We start from the raw sequence: 16137 nt of genomic DNA on the forward strand, positions 1-16137 counted from the left end.
GTGTAACCTGCTGTTTTTGGATGAAGTGTTCTATATATATCTATTAAGTCCATCTGGTCTAATTTTTCATTTAATTCTATTATTTCCTTGTTGATTTTCTGTCTGGATGTTCTGTCCATTGGTGTTAATGGTGTGTTGAGGTCCCCTACTATTATTGTATTGTTGTTGATGTCTTCGTTTAGTTCTATTAAGAGTTGCTTTACAAATTTTGGTGCGACAAGCCATTTTCTTTAAATTGGCAAAGGATACAAATTGGCAATTCACAGAAGAGGAAAAAGAAATAATTATATTAACAATACTAACAATAGCTAACATTCAGTGAGCCATTAGTATAAGCGCTTTGCAAGTTCAACCTCGTGAAATCCTGTAACATCCCTGTGGAGGCACAGAGAGGGGAAGTAACTTGCTCTTGGTCAGTTGCATACAAAGAGTCACTTCTTGGAAGACCAAGAAGGCGTGAAAAAAATAGCAAATTTCTATGAGCTGTAGTGGGAAGGCAAGTTGCTCTCATATATTGCTGGAGAGAGGTAATTTGATAACACCTCCAGGCAGGGCAATTTGGCAATATCTGTCGAAATTACCAAATGCACGCATTTGACTCAGAAATGACACTTCAAAGAATTTATTGCATAAATTTTTTCTTATATGCATACAATACTCTATATACAAAGCTATGTATTGTCACAATTTTTAAATAAGGAAATATTGAAAACAAACTAAATCAGTAGATGACAGGTTAAATAACTTACGAGAAATCCATATAATGCAATACTATGCAATAGGAGCCTTAAAACGCACTCTTTCAGACCTGTACTGCGTACCACACTGATGCAACCATTAAAAGAAAAACAGGAGGCTTCTTATCTGCTAATCTGGAATAACCTCCCAGAAATACTAAGTTTTTAAAAAAACAAGATAGAAATAAGTCTGTATAGTATGCTACAATCTGTTTTTGAGGAACGGGGGATAAAGACTTGCAGGAGCACAGAATCCCTCTGGACAGCCACACGAAGAACTGGTCAGACTGATGGCCTCCAGGAAGAGCTGCATGAGGAAGACGCAGAGGGAGATGAGAGACCTCACTTTTTTTAATCTTTTGAATTTTTTAATGTGTATATATATTACTTGTTCAGAAAATACAAATTTTTGAAATAAAATGAAGACAGCTGCAAAACACATGGAATGTGAGCTCTATTGATATTTAAAAAGCAGATATTATTTCACTGTGTATATATCCCTGTGCATATGTGCACAGAAAAGGGTTCAATGGTATTCACACAGGGCGTTGGAACAGGAGAAAGAGGACTTTAATCTTTTTACTCTTTACAGTTTGATGTTATATAAATTTTTATGGAGAATACACACACACATATATATATACCAACACATAATATACATATATATTCATGTATTCTTTTACAAGAAGTGAAAAAATATTCTCTTTCGAAACAGTAGATGGGAATAAGATGTCCTGGCTTCTCGTTCCTGTTCTCCTAATTAATCTTAGGCAAATCACTTAACCTTCCAGGGCCTCGATTCCCTCATCTAAAAAGGGGGAGGGGTGCACTCGGCGATACCTAAAGTCATTTCAGCTTGATAGTCCAAGAATTGAACCTATTGACCCCTAACCCAGTAAAATGGTAAATGAGCTATTAGCCAATCATTGAGATATTAAGCAAGAGCATGACACGCTACTACTTTAAAGGGTAACTATGTTTTAAGAAAACTCTTGAAAAATCTCTTAGACTCAAAAGAATGAGCCTCTAATGGTAAATTTCAAGTGTAGAGAAACCCTTCCTGAAGTCACTCCAACCCCTGGTTGGTCATAAAGCTGGTCTTGGGTACCCCCTAAGATACTGCTGTGTGACCACATAAAATAAGGCACATAACCTTCACAGCTCTAAACACATGAATCAAATGGTCCTCCCAGCTTTCCAGAACATCACACAACAGCAGGCTCCTTCTCTTGCTTCTTCTTCTAGCTTTTAACTTAATTTTTACTTTTCTTGGCCAAGGCTGTTATGAATTTTTCTCCCTAAAGACAGGGAATGTATATAATTTCAGCTCTTTCAACCATGGGTTTTAAACTCTGTCCTACATGAAAACTAGTTTAGCTTATGCTGTAAGTGTATTTTTACTCAAATATGGAAAGAATGTAGACCAATGTGATTTGAAAAGTAAGCTAAGCAGATATTTTTTTTTAATACCAAGTGGTTCATGGGTCAGAGTTGAAGAATAGTAGAAAAGAAGAGTTCACATCAACTGAGGACTTAGAAACCTTTCTAAGTCTCAAAGCATCTTTTCTCCAGCACCACCATGATAGCAGACTTAAGGAAAAGGATAGCTCAAGTCAGAAAAAAATGCAATAAAATCTTGACCCAAAAAGTTGCATAAGACGTTTGTCTGGGTTCTAGTCCTACAGGAGCTGACTCTCCTATGTATGGATGGCAAAAGCTGCCTAGAAGGATTGTAGCAGAGTGCTAGTTCCAGCACTGACAGTCCTGCTGCATGTATGATATAACAAAACAGAAGATTCTGAGTTCATAACCCAATTCGTGCTCTTATTCATTTTGGTTTCCACTTCTCTGATGACATAGTTACTTATGAGAGGTCAAAGCGAGATGAAAAGAATCCTAGACTAGGAATTTAGACACCTGAATTTAGTCCGAGCTCTGCCACGAACTGTGTACATCACTTCCCGTCTCTAAGTCTATACTGGACATAATGATTCATAAAATCCCTTCAAACCCTCTTCCCAAACAGGCGCAACATCTGGATCCACTGTCATTAACTTTGTTCTACAGCCAGAAAAATCAAGACAAGTACTACAACCAACTCATTCCAGAAACTTACAGCAACTGGCTGCCAGAGTTAAGGGTGGAACATGGATGGAAAGACTCCTTGGCTGGAGCCCCGCTCTGCAGAGGCACCCCACACCTAACACAGGAGAATTACAGGAAGAGTCAAAGCTTCTCTATCTTTTGCCAAGAACAGGAAGTTCCCATACGTGTGGGAGCCAACTGAGTTTATGGTTTTGGCAGTCAGCACAACCTCCTGGTTCCAAATAGACACACAGGGATGTCTTAATTGATGTCACTGCCCAGCACCTGGGGACAGAAATTGTTCAAGCTCCACCTATGAAAACAGGAGTCTTATCTAGGTCATCCTGTTTGCTGTAGTCATCGGGGCATCATCCGAGTCCGACAACTAGATCCAGGACCAAGTCCAGAGTTGAGAAAGTAGTAGCCATTTGGTTCAGACATCACATCCAAATCAATTGCTTTGAAATCTTGAAAAGGGGTAGTCTAAAAGGGTGGATTGTCTGCACACATTTTAGACTAAGAAATCCATTCAGCCTTTCAGAAGACAAGGTAAGAATCATAAATCATTGTTTAGTTTAACATGAAACATTTGTAATGTGAGGAGTTTCACCTAACTCAATAGTTTGAGTTTTTGAAGAGAGAGTCTGGGAGCCTTCTGTGCTACATATACATATAACTTTTTATTGAGATATAATTCATATATCATAAAAATTTGCACTTTCATAAGTATGCATACAATTCAGTGGTTTCTAATATACTTAAAGGGTTGTACAACTATCACTATTATCTAATTTCAGAGCATTTGCATCACCCAAAAAAGAAACCCCACACCTATTAGCAAGCGCTTCCCATTGTCCCCTCCCCTCAGCCCCTGGTAACCACTAATCTATTTCCTGTCTATGGATTTGCCTGTTCTGGACATTATATACAAATGGAGTCATACAATATGTGGTCTTTGTGTCTGGCTTCTTTCCGTGCTTCTTTCTTGCTCTGCAACACTAGACCACAGAATCTAATAAGAAAGGAGAAACCCATCTTAAAGACATCGCCTTTCTTTTCCAAAAGTTCCTAAATTACCATATGAAATGCTTAGATTATAGAACTTATGGAACAAGACTCTGGTCTAGCCTATCTCCAGCCCATAGGCAGGGACGCTTCTCAGACTTCCCAGGTTGATGAAACTCTGGCCTAAGTTTAAAGATCTCTCCTAAGACTGAGCGTGATATCATGGGAAACTCAAGAGCATCAGAAGCCTGTGAATCGAACCCCAGCACAGTCACTCACGAGCTCTAGGGCGACCTTGAGCAATCTATTTAACCTCTCTGCTTTCATCTTCCTCATCTGCAAAATGAGCGCGACAACAACGCCTTCTCTGTAGGGTTGTTAAGAGGATTAGAAAAAAACTTTTGACATACCTAATGCCTGACACAGGGAGGGTTTTCAAATCATTATTACTACCACTATTATTTTTCTCCTCTGAAGTGCTTTTATTTATCATCCATGACAGGTGTTCTGAAAACTGAACAAAGAATTATATCGCTCATGGTCCTTGCCCTCAAGGGCAATGACATACTATGAGAAATATTTTTTTTTTTTATTTAAGATTACCCTTTAATCCCACCACTTAGTGTTGGAGAGGAATGGAACGAAGAGTATTCTGTGTTACTTGTGCACATGTTTCGTCAACACTTCTGGACTGAGAACTTGTATCAGCTCGACTCTTCTAAGAAACAGATGCCAAAATAAACTTAGTCATGCAGGAGATTTCTTGGGAGAAACATCTGGAAAGAATTAAGGGAAGAGGCGGCCAGCATAAGCGGGGATAGTCTTCAGACCATGATGCAGGTCTGATCCCTGGAAAAGGAGATGGGATAAGAAAGGACTGGGTCATAGGAAGTTCAGACTGAAGTAGAGCTCAAGAGAGTCTAACTAAGCCAGGCCGACTGGGAGCTCCCAAGCAAAGATTATCCACGAGGGGAGTCCTGTGTTGGGCAGAAATGGTCTGGCTCTAGCAGTCTTCCATGCTCAGTCCCTAGCTGTGAGAAGCTACTAGAAGCCCATACTTGGCAGTATGCAAGCAGGGGCCGGTGCAAAGGTGCTGCAGATGGAAAGGAATGAGCTAACACTCCTCACAGGAGTTCTCATGACAGTCGATTTGAGCAGCACACCTCCAAGGCCTCTACAGAATTCCTGAAGACGGTAACTATTGGGTGACTAGTTACACTTAGTAAATCCTCAATTGTTTGTCGAAAGCTCATGAAGTGCTGGTTTTCAGCCACCAGCAGGAAAAGCAACCCATCTGCTCAATCCAGGTGGATTCCACTTCATAATTCCTGAAGAAGGGAGATGTTTTCCACCATTTGAACTAAATGATAAGACCTAGAAAATATTCCTGTGGCATAAAATATTCTAACCCACAAACAAAAAGTGGAGTGGGGTCCTGAGACTATGAGCCACAGCAGGAGCAAGAAGTGTAAGGAAAAGTGACTTTGAGTCCTGAATTAAACCCATCGTTGATTTGATTATCCACTTAATTTCATTTGTATAGACACAGCCACAGGATGAAGCAATCAACAGAGGGTGTGGCCTTGAAGGTAGAAACAAGATGGAGATAAATACTTCTGAAACAGATTACAGAGCGGAGAAAGGCTTGGCAGCTCAGGAGATTTCAGTCATGGAGGTTCACCTGCCCAAAGCACCCAGCAACTGGGAGGCAGGTCGCCAAAGCACTCACTGGAGTCTTGAAAAGGATAACTCCAGTTTCCAAAGAAACAAAATAGCAAGGAGTGAGGCAAGGGGAAGAAATGAGTCACAAATCTGGACGTGAAGTGAGATCTCTAAGCTGATGACCACAAAAAAAGGAAGGCAGAGAGAGGAACAGTGTTCTCATTGGGCTCATTTCTCACTTTCATAAACGGCAGCAATCTACTTCAAGTTAAAGATTATTTATTGAGAACCTGCTATGCACAGAATAAAGGAAGCAAGGTTTCAAGAACATTCATGTCCAACACACATTCCTGAGCACCTACTATGTGCCAGGTGTGTGTAGACTTTGGGGAAACCCGGAAAATCTTTCCCAATTACTGCTCCCAATGTTGCCAAAGAGACGGACTCAGGAAACAATTAGAATACAACACGATACATTGTAGATCATGCAATGATAGAGGCAGGTCTAAGTGCACCAAGAATGCTCTAAGGGCAACCGTATAACTCATTATCCAAACCAGAGCGTTTCGAGACTGAAAGGGGGCATTAGCCGTAACTACGCTGGGATAACAGGCATTAATAAACGGGACTGTTCCTGAGAAAACTGGATACATGTCGTCCTAGCCACACGGAATAAGAGTGGGAAGAAAAAAATTAGGAGGAGAATGGGGAAAAAGAGAAAAAGACACTAGAATGAAGAGGCTAAGCTGTTAGAGAGGAAAGGAATGAGAGAAACGGGTAAGGCAGAGATGATGAAGAAACAGCTCAAAGGAACTATCAGAACCTAGAAGCTAGAAGCATCTAGAAAATAAACCCACATAATTTTAGTGCAGAGAAACTAAGAAGGAGTGGAGTACAATGTACTAAGCACTATGCCAAGCATTTAAAAAGCATGATCTTCTTTAGCCCTACCTAAAAGGTAAGTATAATTATCCTCAGTTTATAGATGAAGACACTGGGGCTCAGTGAGGTTAAACACTAGAGCTGGATTTAAACCCTGCCTGTGAATTCCAAAGTCTGTCCTCACAAAATTAGTAGCGCAGGCAGAATTAGTACCTAGGACTTCTGACCTCTAGGCCAGTGCTACTTTTACTGCCCTATACAGGGTAAGTGAGATTGCACTGGGTTGAACAGTGTTCTCCCAAAACTCACATCCACCTGGAACCTCAGAATGTGACCTTATTTGGTGGTCGATCTTCGCAAACGTAACCCAGTTAAGATGAGGTCATACTGGATTAGAGTGGGCTCTACACCAATAACTGGTGTCCTAAAAAGACGAGGGAAATTTGAACGTAGACACACAAAAGGAGAATGCCATGTAAAGACAGAGAGACACACAGGGAAGGACACCATACAAACATGAAGGCAGAGGCTGGAGTGATGTGTCTACAAGCCAAGGATTGATGGCAACCACCAGAAGCTGGGAAGAGGCAAGAAAGAATTCTTCTCTAAAGGCTTCAGAGGAAGCACAGCCCTCCAACACCTTGATTTTGGACTTCTGGCCTCCAGAACGATGAGACAATAAATTTGTTTTAAGCTTAGAAGTTTGTGGTACTTTGTTACAGCAGATCTAGTAAACTAAAACAAAGCTAGAGAAAGAAACAGTAGGAGACAGCAGGAAAGGTAGAGAAGAAAGAATGGTTATAGGAAGGTCAGTGGCAAAGACCCAGAGGCTGAGAAATTCTAAAGGAAATATAACTGGAGCAAAGAAAAAGGGGATTCACGAACACCCCAAAAACACAAAAATAGTTTCTTTGGTTCCACGATGATGCCTTCCCTCATCTCCAGCCTCACCGTTCTCACCACTACTCCCTCCTGCTTTTAAGGTCCCTATAAGATCATTGGTCAGTTCCGCCTAAGTAGAAAGAATAAAAGCAATGAAAGCTAAAAAAGATTTGACCTGAGAGGCTGATAGGAATAAAACCTTCACCACTGTGAATATGAGCTGTAAACAGTGAGTCACAGCTTCAACTTGCTAAGTTCATTTTGATAGGTTGAGGATCAATATGGCAATCTCTAATCAAAAATGGTAAGATGATGTTCAAATATCAAACTAATAAAGGGCAAGATGGAATCGTAAAAAACATTGTCACTCTAAAACAAAAGTGAAAAAAGAAGAGGAAAACAGAGCATACAATGAAAAGGGGAATAGAAAGCAAAGATTAAAATTTAAACCCAAATATATCAGTAATTACATTAGATGGAAATGAACTAAATAATACAATTAAAAATAAATGATTGTATTATTAAATAAAGAAAACAAAACACGCTATATACTGCTGACTAGAGGCATATGCAGAACAAAAGGATATGGAAAGGCTGGAAGTCAAAAAAAGAGAGATGGCATGCAAACACCAAAACATGTAACACTGTGTTTGGTTGGGTTCCCTCTGAAACAGACCTGAGATAAATATGTGAGAACACACAGCTCATTTGGGACATGACCCCAGGAAGCTCCAGGAGGAGAAGTGGGAAGGATGAAAGGTGATAAAAGAAAGAAAAGGAAACCAATACTGGTGCATTAGCGATGAAGTTACCCTGTGGGCAACTGGGATCCAGTCCCACTAAGGACCTCTGAGAGATGCTGTGTAATAACACAGTAGATGATGAAGCTCAGGTGTTTAGCCTCCCGTGCCATCTGTCACTAGGGACTGCTACTGGGGCATCAGCTCCTCAGAACTGCCGGCCCGCTTGCCCTGCATATAGGCCAAGCTTATCAGAGAAAGCCCGCAGGTGGAGAGTCACAGGTGGTTGCAGCAGGAAACCATCAGTGTACACAGAATTGGTGAGAGCCAAGGAAATACTAGGCTATTAACAGGATCTAATACATAAGCAAAATAGACTTTAAGGCAAAATGCACTGCTAGAGGTAAAGAGGGACACTTCAGAAAGATAAAAATTTCAATTCACAAAAAACATATAATAAATTCATATACCCTTAATAACACAACATCTTAAAATAAGGCAAAAATTGGCAAAACTAAAAGGGAAAATAGATAAATACACTATCTTAGCAGAAGATTTTAATCTACTTTTCTCAGTAACAGAAAATGCATATAAAAATATTAGTAAAGATATCAAAGACCTGAACAGCATAATAAAGAGATTAATTTAATTAACAGAGGATATCTAACAAATTCAGAATACATTCTTCAAGTATAAACAGACATTTATAAAAATTGACATAAAGTCATAAGCAAGTCTTAACACATTCCAAAGTTTACACAGAAAATGTTCTCTGACCGAAGTTCAAGTAAGCTAGAATTAATACCCAACAGATAACTGAAAATTCCATGTACTTGGAAATTTAAAATACACTTCTAAAAAAAGTATAGATCAATGAAAAATATTTCAATAGAAATTAGAAAATATTTTGAATTAGTGATAAGGAAGATATGGCACATTAAAATTTATCAGATATATTTAAAACTATATATACTTAAAGGGAAATTTATAGCCTTAAATGTGCATTAGAAAAAAATAAAGTGTGAAAATCAATGAACATCCCAAGAAAATAAAAAGAACAGCAAATTAAAGCAAAGAAAAGTAAAAGGAAATAAACAATAGAAACAGTAAGGATAAGAGCAGAAATTGATAAGATAGATAAAATTTTAATAGAAAGAATCAACAGAGTCAGAAATTGATTTTGTGAAATGATTGATAAATTTGTGAACCCCCTACAAGCCTGATCGAGACACAAAGAGAGAGGACTTCATCCAAATCAAGGAAGAAAAAGGACGCATCATTAGAGACCATATTGTTGCTAAGAATATCATTAGACAATATTATGCATTACTTCATATCAATATGTTTTTTAATTTACATGAAGTAGACAAATTCCTAGGAAATTACACTTACCAAAACAGACAAATGTAGAAATACAAAATCTGAATAGTTCTATAACTATTAAAAGTGAACCAACCCATTATGGTATCTTACTTTACTTGACATTGAGTTTTTGTCACTTGACTACACATTAGAGTTCAGACAAATACAAGCAGACAATGAGATTTAAAATATGAATGTGGGGTTTCATCATGATTAAAAACATCCCAGTAATTTTAAAATAACTTTTAAGCAGAAGAAAAACTGTTTATTACTCAAAGCCAAGAGATTTGATATTCTAAACAAGAGGGATGGTTAAACTTTTAGAATTTTGTTTCAAAAAATAAAGTGAACTATATGAAAAATGAATAAAAGCCAAATATATTTTCCTTTTTAATAAGAGATAAAATAAAAAATTAGTACCAAATAACTTACTATATAATGTGTTCCATGCCATTTTACCTTCTTTTGGTGAAGGGCCTGAGGTGGTCTAAACTATGAGAAAACAAGAATTCTCCTTGCCTGAGGTAGAAATAAAAATAAAATGAAGAGCTACAGAATGTCAACGCTCTACAGAAACACTCTGGGCGATTCAAGGGCATGTCTGTGAGATGTCTCAGTGATGTCAAGGCTGCATTTTTCATTTTTCTCCCTCTTTCTCTGCAAGGCCCCTTCAGTCTGTGCAGCCCATCTACTTCCTCGACAAGGCTCGCCACAGGCACAGCCTGCCAGACCACCACAGTGGTTTTTTCTTCAACTCCAAGGACTCATTGTTGCTGATTCAGTGCTTATGATAAGCTTTAAATAAAAATACATCCTGAGTTTTCCCATTACAAAAGCACGCAAATGCATTCAGAAAAGAAGCGGAAAAAAACAGTCATCCACGGTCTCACGTCCTCAGGGTGACTGTGGAGAGTCTGCCCTGGTCCATTTTCCCTCATGGTTCTGCTGCTGTTTCACGTAGCCGGCAATCTCACCACATACAAGTGTGCATCCTCCATTTTCCCTCATGGTTCTGCTGCTGTTTCGCGGAGCCGGCAATCTCACCACATACAAGTGTGCATCCTCCTTTTTCTCTGAACGTTGAAACAAAACGATTTTCTTACGTTACCTTAGTTCTTCGTGCCTATGTTTTATTTACCGGCTGAAGAATAAAATTGGATAATGTTTCCCCTTTTCTGTGAATATAATTAATAACATAGCTAGATGGTCATCTATGTGCATAAACTTCTTCTGTTAGTGTTAATTACTCTCTAAAAGTTTCTGGGTAAAATTTTAGAAATAGAATTGACATGGAGGAAAACCTCATAACATCACATTTCTTCTACATGGTAGAAATTATAGAAAGAACAAAGCGAATGAAAGAACTATTTTTTAAAACTATTAGAAAATACCTATGGGGTTAAGAAAAAGGACAAGAAACTTTTTTAACATATATTGACCAAGCTTTCCAAGCGCTAAATAAATTAATGGATCCTTATTCAGAAATTCTGGAAATTCTGAATTCTAAACTTTAAAAAGATAACAATGTTCCTATAGACAAGAAAAACAAATCAGAGTGGCATCAGATTTCCAGCATTTAGTGTTTCAGGTAAGGCAATATTAGGAGATTGTTCCGTAAATGATGTTTAGAAAATTAGCTTTTTATTTAAAATACATGTACCAAAAAACTCTTCTAGGTTGGTTAGAAAAATTTTAAGCAGCAAAAGATAATCTAAAAGATGGTTCCCATATTGGGTGGGGAGGGGCACTGAGAATGTAAAGAAAACTGAGTGATTTGACTACACAAAAATTATAAACTTTTACATGGTTGAAAAAAAATCCCACCATACAAGGAATAAAAATAAAAACAAATATTTATAAGATATATAAGTAGGAGAAAGTTAATATCCTTAATATATAATAAGACTATGTCAATCAATAAAAAATGAAACCCCATCCCAAACGAAAAATGCACAAATTAGATATACTGAGAGTTGAGACAGAGAGAGAAATAATTACTAAATATATGAAAAGATATACACAAATAAATGTCCTTTAAAAGATATCTTTAACCATTTGTTCCATAAATACCTCTGAAAATGGTATGGCCAGGATAATTTTTCTCAAACTTATAAAAGTAAACATCCCCAGACTCAACCCATTTCAATTACCGTCTAGTAGGCTGGCAGTGAGGCCCAGTGATGTAGGCCCACCGCCTATGGAAGGTGGTCCCTAAACCATAATTTGAGAAACACTGGCCAAGTGATTCTAATATTGAGGAGAACAGGCCCTCTTGTATGATCTTGGTGAGGTGGTAATTTCTCCTAAGCTTTTCGGAGGCCTGTTTGTTAATATAAGTTGACGTTTTAAATGTACATACCTTTTAATCCAGTGGTGTTACTTCTTAGAATTTTACAACAGTATTTGTTGAATATTTAAGGAAATTGTCTGATAATTGGGTCACGATATTTGTAATATGGTCTTTGTCAAGGCGTTATTTATAATAGCACAAACGTAGAAACAACCTAAGTGTCCATTAGAAGAGGATTGCTTATGTTAAATTACACTCATCCGACAGAATTCTAAGCTACCATATAAAGAATGAGGAGAATCTGTATGAAGTAATATTGCAGAAATAACCAGGACGCGCTAAACATGCACGTGTTTGAGTGGGGGAGGCAATGCAGAACAATATGTATGGCTTCATTCAAAGTATGCATATATGTTTAAATATGCATAAAAGTCTGGAAAGTTATACTCAAAACTTTAAAAAAATAAAAGAATTGATTATGTAATTGAGACACTGTGATATTGGCTCAAAGATAGACAAATAGAATAATGAAACAGAATTCTAAGTCTAGAAGCAGAACCAGACATTAATGAACACTTGATTGGTGAAAAAATGCCCTGCAGAGCTGTTAGGAAAGGATATTCTTTTTACATAATGCTGGGACAAGGAACGGCCATATGGAAAAAACTGAAATATAATCTTTACCTCACACCATACAGAGAAAATCAACTCTTGGTAGATTGCAAATCTAAATATGAAAGGTAAAATAACATTTTTAGAAGATTATATGAGAATATCTTTATGACCTTGGAAATTGGAGAAAATTCCTTAAATTGGACACAAAAGCAATAATTAAAAGGCAAAAATTAAGTTCACAACTTTGAAATCAAGAACTTCTTTTTCAGGGGCCGGCCCCGTGGCCGAGAGGTTGGGTTTGCGCACTCCGCTTTCGCAGCCCAGGGTTTTGCTGGTTGGGATCCTGAGCACGGACATGGCACTGCTCGTTAGGCCATGCTGAGGCAGCATCTCACATGCCACAGCTAGAAGGACCCACAACTAAAATATACAACTACGTACTGGGGGGGAATTTGGGGAGAAAACGTAGGAGAAAAAAAGAACTTCTTTTTCTGTTTTTTTTTAATCACAATAACATCGGTTTATAACGTTATATAAATTTCAGATGTACATCATTATATTTCTATTTCTACATAGATTACATCATGTTCAAGACCCAAAGACTAATTGTAATCCGTCACCACATACATGTGCCTAATCACCCCTTTCACCCTCCTCTGTCCCCCTTCCCCTCTGGTAACTACCAATCCAATCTCTATCTCTATATGATTGTTTGTTGTTGTTTTATCTTCTACTTATAAGTGAGATCATACAGTATATGACTCTCTCCCTCTGACTTATATCACTTAGCATAATACACTCAAGCTCCATCCGTGTTGTCACAAATGGCCAGATTTCATCATTTCCTATGGCTGAGCAGTATTCCATTGTGTATATATACCAAATCTTTATCGATTCATCCCTTGAATGGGCACCTAGGTTGCTTCCAAGTCTTGGCTATTGTGAATAATGCCGCGGTGCACATGAGGCTGCATGTATCTTTATGCATTCATGTTTTCATATTCTTTGGATAATTATCCAGCAGTAGAATAGCTGGATCATATGGTAGTTCTATTCTTAAATTTTGAGGACTCTCCATACTGTTTTCCATAGTGGCTGCACCAGTTTGCAATCCCATTAGCAGTGTATGAGAGTTCCCTTCTCTCCACATCCTCTCCAACACTTGTTCTTTCCTGTCTTGTTAATTATAGCCATTCTGACAGGAGTGATACCTCATCGTAGTTTTGATTTACATTTCCCTAATAGTTAATGATATTGAACATCTTTTCATGTGCCTGTCGGCCATCTGTGTATCTTCTTTGGAGAAATGTCTGTTCAAACCTTTTGCCCATCTTTTAATTGAGTTGTTAGGTTTTTTGTTGTTGAGATGTATGAGTTCTTTATTTATTTCAGATATTAACCCCTTATCTGATATATGGTTTGCAGATATCTTCTCCCAATTGTTAGGCTGTTCTTTTGTTTTGTTGGTGGTTTCCTTTGGTGTGCAGAAGATTTTTAGTCTGATGTAATCACATTTGTTTATTTTTTCTATTGTTTTCCTTGCCCATTCAGACATGGTACTTCAAAATATGCTGCTAAGACCAACGTCAAAGAGCATACTGCCTATGTTTTCTTCTAGATGTTTCACGGTTTCAGGTCTTACATTCAAGTCTTTAATCCAGTAGATAATTTTTGTGTACCATGTAAGATGATGGTCTACTCTCATTCTTTTGCATATGGCCGTCCAGTTTTCCCAACATCATTTATTGAAGAGAGTTTCCTTTCTCCACTGTATGTTCTTGGCTCCCTTGTCGAAAATTAGCTGTCCATAAATGTGTGGGTTTATTTCTGAGCTCTCAATTCTATTGCATTGATCTATGTGTCTGTTTTTGTGCCAGTACCATGCTGTTTTAGTTACTATAGATTTGTAGTATATTTTGAAACCAGGGAGTATGTTACCTCCAGTTTTGGTCTTTTTTCTCAGGGTTTCTTTAACTATTCAGGGTCTTTTATTGTTCCATATAAATTTTAGGGTTCTTTGTTCTTTTTCTGTGAAAATTGTTCTTGGAACTTTCGTAGGGATTGCATTGAATCTGTAGATTGCTTTAGGAAGTATGGACATTTTAACTGTTAATTCTTCCAAAACAGGAGCACAGAATATCTTTGCAGTTCTTTGTGTCTTCTTCAATTTGTTTCAACAATGTTTTATAGTTTTCAGTGTAGAGCTCTTTCATCTCTTTGGTTAAGTTTATTCCTAGATATTTTATTCTTTTTGTTGCAAATGTAAATGGGATTGTATTCTTAATTTCTCTTTCTGCTATTTTGTTGTTAGAATATAGAAACACAACTGATTTTTATATGTTGGTTTTGTATCCCGTAAATTTACTGTATTCACTTATTATTTCTATAAGTTTTTTAGTGGATTCTTTAGGATTTTCTGTATATAAAATCATGTCATCTGAAAATAGTGACAGTTTCACTTCTTCCTCTCCAATTTAGATCCCTTTTATTTCTTTTTCTTGCCTGATTGCTCTGGCTAAGACTTCCAATACTATGTTAAATAAGAGTGGTGAAAGTGGGCATCCTCGTCTGTTTTCTGCTCTTAGAGGGATAGCTTTCAATTTTTCTCTGTTGAGAAACATACTAGCTGTGGGTTTGTCATATATGGCCTTTATTATGTTGAGGTGCTTTCCTTCTATACCCATTTTATTCAGTTTTTATCTTAAATGGATGCTGTATTTTGTCAAATGCTTTCTCTGCATCTATCGAGATGAGCATGTGAATTTTAATCTTCATTTTGTTACTGTGGTGTATCATGTTGATTGATTTGCAGATGTTGAACCATCCCTGCATCCCTGGAATAAATCCCACTTGTGAAATCAAGAACTTCTGTTCTATGATAGCTACTAGAAGAATGAAAAGGCAAGCCACAGAATAAGAGATATTTATAACCCATAACAAACAAATGAATTATATCCAAAATATTATTTAAAGACTCTTACACGATTGAAGTTACCAACACCAGTAATAGAACTAATAGCTATCATTCATTTCTTGACATGATGGACTAAAAAGGACAGGAAAACACTTCTGTGGCATTCCAGCCAAAAATACATAACCTGAATCCAATCACAGAGACAAAATTGAACAAACCCAAATGGAGGGCAATTTTACAAAACAATGGCCTGTATTTAAAAAAAAAAATTTCAAGGTCATGAAAGACAGGGGAAAACTGACAAGAAATTCTAGATTAAGGTGATAAAAAAGACATGACAGCTAAATGCAACACGTTATTCTGAATTGGATCCTGGACTAGAAAATACATTTTTTTCCTTCTTTTTTTCTTCTTTTACTAATGACACCAGTAAAATAATTGGAGAAATTTGAATAAGATCTGTTGTTATTATAATAGCACTGTATCAATAATTATATTAATGATTATGTATAAAACCCATTGATTTCATATTACACAGTACTTATATAAGATAATGTCATCATTGCCCAGAGTCAGTAGAAGGAGGGAAATAATAAAAATAAGAGCAGAAATAAACGATATTGAAACAAAAAAGACAATAGAAAGGATCAATGAAACAAAGAGTTGGTTCTTCGAAAGAATTAACAAAATTGACAAACCCCTAGCCAGACTCACCAAGAAAAGAAGAGAGAAATCGCAAATTAATAAAATCAGGAATGACAGAGGAGAAATCACAACAGATACCAATGAAATACAAGAGATCATAAGAGAATACTATGAAAAACTATATGCCAACAAATTGAACAACCTGGAAGAAATGGACAAATTCCTAGACTCCTACAATCTCCCCAAACTGAATCAGGAAGAAATGGAGAATCTGAATAGACCAATCACAAGTAAGGAAATAGAAACGGTAATCAAAAA

Source organism: Equus przewalskii, chromosome 18 (assembly GCF_037783145.1).
Source record: "Equus przewalskii isolate Varuska chromosome 18, EquPr2, whole genome shotgun sequence".
NCBI classification, from domain to species: Eukaryota; Metazoa; Chordata; class Mammalia; order Perissodactyla; family Equidae; genus Equus; species Equus przewalskii.